Genomic DNA, 5,338 nt, shown 5'->3' on the forward strand with positions numbered 1-5,338 from the left:
TTAGAATACTTCATTTCAACAGACTTTAACAAGCATTGCTAATAAGATATCTTCTCCCTTCTGCAATGCTAAGGACCCCACAGGCCAAGCATGCATTGTTTGGCTTTTCTGCTACACTTACAGCATTCTATACTTCCACGTGAATATATCAACTCATTCCTGTGGTGTCAGCCTAGAATAGAAATTCAATGCTGAACATGTAACCTGTTCAGTTGGGTTGATGCAGATATGCTTTTATGCTCAAAGATCTCTTTTGTCACCAAAGTAATTTTGGACAAGGAGGCCCTAGAGACCCCTATATAACCCAATTTTTTTTTTAATTAAAACCAAAGCAACAGAAAAAAAAAAGTCATTTGAAAACATAAATTTCATCAGCTAAGTTTCAAGTAAGCTTGTAGCTAATAATATGTGTTCTGCTACTGTGAAAATCTTTACAGGACTAAACAGTCCATGAGGAACTGTAAGCCAGCATTGCCATATAGGAAAACAGTAGCACAAAACCTCCTGCTTACCCTTTCTTCATACTTGGCTGTTTTATTTCTGTTGACTACTAATTGGTTTTTAAGAATTGGAAATACTTAAAATTCAAGAATGCTTATTTGTTTAGAATTAGGAAATATCTTCCTGTGCATTCAGTTAGAATGTAAAACATTTTGCAAAAAATCTTCACAATTAAGCATATACCACAAAAACTTTACGTGCTTACTGATGTGTTCTTTTTTTCCTTTTTGAAGATCTGGCTCATTGCTGTTTTGTGTTGTAGAGGAAATGATCCACCTAGAGAGCCTGGTAAGCTTTCCATTGCTAAGCAAGTGTCCAAGGCTTAAACTGCACACTACAACAACAGTTCTTACTGGAGACACATGATGGCAAGTTCTAGACTTACAGTCCAGCTATAATTTTGTCTCATCACTTGTTTTAGGACATTTCCCTCGTAGGGGAATTTCATGGTTCTGGTTCACCATGGATTTGGGACTTATGGGTGTATTTCTGAAGTGGCTATATGTTCTTGTTTCCCAGTTGTTACTCGGCTACAATAAAAAGAAGAAAGACACCAGTTCTCTAGTGATTTTTCCTTAAAAAAAAAGGAGAGAGCAGGGAGGTTCACTATTGCCTCATTGAGAAAAGTTGCTTACATACCCAGGGCATGTATATTTCTTCTTTCAGCTTGTAGGTTCAGGTCAGTTGTATGACATTACAATGGATGCAAAGAGGTTGACAGTGGGGAAAAACACTTCCTCTTCAGGAGGCATGTCTTCAATTTTCATTGCCCAGCACATGCAAAGACAGTTAAACAAAAAGAGAAAGCAGTCAGACAAATTTTAAAAAGCATGTTTATGACAAGGATTACATCTGTTGCCTGAGCATGTAATACTCACCAGTTTCCTTGCATGGAGGGGAGGAGGTTATACATTTTGGAAAAGGTCCATACATCAACATCAGAATCCATTATCACATTTCCATGAGTTTTCACATACATTCTCTTGGGATGAAAAATTATGACACCATTTAATGTGCTTAGCCTTTGTTGCATTAAAAAGATTATCATATTTTTAGCTGAGAGTTTCATTACATATAATCCTGACACTTCTCATCTAAGTTTCACAGAGGGAAAAAAAGAAAGTCTGAAGGTGTCTTGCAAATAGTTTTGTTTCTTTTTCTTCCCAGTTGGATGTCTTGTTATGAATAAAAAATCAAATTTTGGTTTACCTATGACTGGAATGCATCTGTTGTTAGGCTCTTCAGGCTACTCACTTCTGTACTGGCAGTCTTCACATTTACACCATTCCCCTCAAAAGGAAAGACATTTAGTCCTGCAACTACTTGGAAAGAATCTGAAACATCACTATACACAAAGTCATTATTTTAATTTCAAGAAGCCAAAAAGAAAAACAGTGATGTGGAATAGCCTAGAGGTAGAGTATTTGGCTGGATTGTCAGGCACACAAATGGATTGGCAACTGTAGGCTTCCTCAAGGAGCCTGTCTGTTCTCTAAGGCCACCTTTACTCACTTGGGTATAGTAGGGGAAATCAGACTGCAGCTTTAGAGATTGAATGTAAAGGAGGAGGACCTAGCCCATTCTCAGGGGAGGCTCCACACCCTAAAAATTCATACTTTCCTAGTACCTTGAAATAGCCTGGTTCTGATGGCCTCCAGATTACATTGCATAACACTATTTTTTTCAGAACTTTGTACAAAATAGAATGGGTGAGACGAGAAATGTTCAAAGGAATGATTTTTCAGCAGGAGTGACTTTCAGTTTTGCACTTATGATAAATTCTATATCATGTCAAAAGCAAAAGTTCTGGGTTCAAATGAATGTTTTCTGTTTCAAAAATCTAAATAAATACATAAATTCAGACAATATCATGAACTGCAGCTTTCAAAATAAATATACAATGTTAAAGTTATGTATACATTTCAAGTAAGGACCATCTCCTTAAAATCTGAATAATGGTCAGGTAATGACTATTTCAAAATACTGCATTTAAAGAGCAGAAATTGAAAAACCCAAAAATTGTATTTACAGATTCCTAAAAGATATTTTTTAAGTCTTATCATCTTAGCAACATATGTCACAAAAAAGAAGATGCAAAAATAAATAGCCTTATATACAGGGCACTTTCTGGTAGTCTGATTTCTCAACAGTTTCTTAGCCAAAAGAAAACTACAGGCACCAACTTAATGAATTTCATGAGACTCATTAAAAGGTAGTTCCAATTAATAAAGGTGGTAGGCCAAGATAATTTAGACTCTTTCTATCTTGTAGAGGTCCCTGAATAACGTTCAAGAATGTGGCACAATTTTAAAGAAGCTAAGGTATTACTGCCTTGCATCACCAAATCTGTCCCTCCCGACCCTACATTCAGCAGCAACATCTGTTCTCTTTTGACCCATGATTAGGTAATAATCTCAGGGTGGCCTGTGCTGGGTGAAACGATCCCAGTTTTGTAGAAAAGTAATTTTTCTCCAGAAACAATGCTGCACACTTAAAACACAGAGAGCATATAAACCAAAGTTAATTGGGCACATAATGACTCTTGAGTCATAAGGTTAAGTATTGAAAAACAAGAAGATAAACAAATCCCATACACCAGACCACGGAGCAAGCCAACCTGTAGCTGAGGTAATACACTGCTCAGCTTTCCTTCAGACAGAAGTAAGTTTTAGGGAGTGAAGCAAAGCAAATCATGCAATACCTCAATTGAAACAATAGTCATTGTATTAATTTGAAAGAAATGCTATATCAGAGAAGTCCTTCTAATCTTGTAAGAATTTATTTTAGGACTATTTCACAGCTAGAAAAACCACAGAGGTTATTTCTGCGTGTAGCTATATTTCCAGAACCAGATATTCTGAATGCTGGGTCACAGTTTACTGCTAGTAAGTCAGGGCCTCACAGTTCTGGCTGCCAATAGATGTTTACCTGCAATATTTAAATCTTTATACACTACTCAAACAGTTAAACAAGTCCTATCTATTTTATTAGATCTACTTATTTTTCCAAGATTTTTCCATTTTCCTTTTCTTTTGCTGCAGCTATTATTTTGATTTGAAATTGAAAGCTGTTCTTTAAATACAGAAAATTTCTGCTGCTTCCTAGTAATATAAATTTAGATTCTCATTCATTTTATTGTTGGTGTGCATTTTTTAAACATTCAGAAATCTAAAATCTCCTCGCAGAGATTAAGACTAGTGATCACAGATATCTCATTTTGCGTATCTTTCATCTAGGATTGAATTCTCTTGTTCAGTTTGAAACAGAAAACTATGCTACTAATGAATTTTCTTGTCAAATAAAGCAATACAGTAATTGTCATAAATTCAACTACTAGAATAATGAACATTCCTTCATAACAATCAAACCCAAGAATTTTGTAGTAGGGAGACAAAATAATAGCTTGCATCATTGTGGGCTTAAAAGAATTATTTTATTACACACATGCAAATGATGCTTATGAAAAGCTCATTAACCTTGAAAATTTAAGCAAGAATCCTTCCTGGACCCCTAAGATAGAATTTTGATGGCTATAGACTGTTACATACTTCAATAATAAAAACTGCTTGTATCTGTCACCTTCCCCTCTCTGCAGAGTATATTTATGCAACTTGACACAGGGTGACGTCAGTACTGTATTCTAGAAATGTGGGTATGTGTGCTACTGCCTGAATGGGAAAATAGTCCAAACAGCCCTTGCCTTGCAGATGTAAGCAGGCATTTCACATGACATGGCAGGAGATGCTGTCTTTGCTGCAAAGTACAGAAAATAAAAGAAAAATAAATCAGTAAGGTTGTCACCCAAAATAGCATTTATATGCCTGAAATGCCATAAATCCCTCAAATTTTCTGACTAGAATCTTGCACACAGATGCCCACGTCTTTTACTGCTTAGAAACTCTGTCAATGTGGTTGAACAGGCTATTAAATGAAACCTACCTTTTGCAGGGGCGGAATTTCTTCCAAAGTGAATATCCTTGAATCCAAGCCCAAAAGAGGCTTGATCTAACAAGTACCCAGGAATTTTATCCTCCATGTTTCTGCAGAAAGGCTATTAAAACAGCCAAACAATGAAAGAAAAGGAGTGGTGCCTTCCCTTCCTCTTGCTGCAGCTCCATAACTGGAATACCTCCCAAAAGCAGAGAGAAAAGAACCCCTGACAGCTGCCAGTCTCAAGGGGTAATGATCATTGCTCCTCTCCCTTCCAGAGTAGCTGCATGTGCCTCTACAAAAAAAAGAAAAAAACCTACACAAAACTAAAGGCATTTTTCATGTCTCATTTGCAGCAAAACGCAAAGAACTGGGAAACAATATGGAGAGCAAGAAAGGGGAATTCTGATTCTGGAGGACACATGGGGAACATGATTCTGATTCCAGCCCCTGCTCACAGAATTACTCTTCCTGGGATGAAAAAATAGGGATAGTCCAGCTAGAGATGACTGAAGTTGTTTTTCTCAAAAATGAATTGGGGCTCCACAGAGCTTATCCAATGCTAAGATGGTCAGTCTTGCAATGACAGGTTTAATGAGGCCCTCTGGCATATTATTAAGAATATCATATCCTCCTTTTAAACTTACAGATTGTAACTACAGACAGTAGAGACAGTCAAAAATCATAAGAATGAAGGACTGGAAAGTGACTAAGGCTTGTGAGATATTTTGAAGTATGCCCAGCCCATCCCTAGCATTTGTTTCAGCTCTTCTTCAAAAATCTCTGATGTCACCAGATCCTTAAAGCAGCCTCTTCTGGATTTCCACAATTTTAACAATGAGAAAGAATTTTTGATATAAACTTTCCAGCCATCTTTCCTTCAAATTAAATAGCTTCTTTTTTCTTT

General features: G+C 36.6%; 1 long non-coding RNA gene across 1 annotated transcript; it reads right to left on the reverse strand.

Moving 5' to 3' along the window:
• Nucleotides 1-430: 430 nt before the first annotated feature.
• Nucleotides 431-4,911, reverse strand: LOC139598824 (uncharacterized). The gene is made up of 3 exons (XR_011682018.1): nucleotides 4,441-4,911; nucleotides 1,141-1,255; nucleotides 431-1,031 (listed from the first exon to the last, which is right to left on the reverse strand). It is a non-coding gene; the product is annotated as an uncharacterized lncRNA (long non-coding RNA).
• Nucleotides 4,912-5,338: the final 427 nt, after the last annotated feature.

This window comes from Agelaius tricolor, unplaced genomic scaffold, assembly GCF_023055355.1.
Source record: "Agelaius tricolor isolate 1412-34295 unplaced genomic scaffold, bAgeTri1.0.p SCAF_1, whole genome shotgun sequence".
Classification (NCBI taxonomy): Eukaryota; Metazoa; Chordata; class Aves; order Passeriformes; family Icteridae; genus Agelaius; species Agelaius tricolor.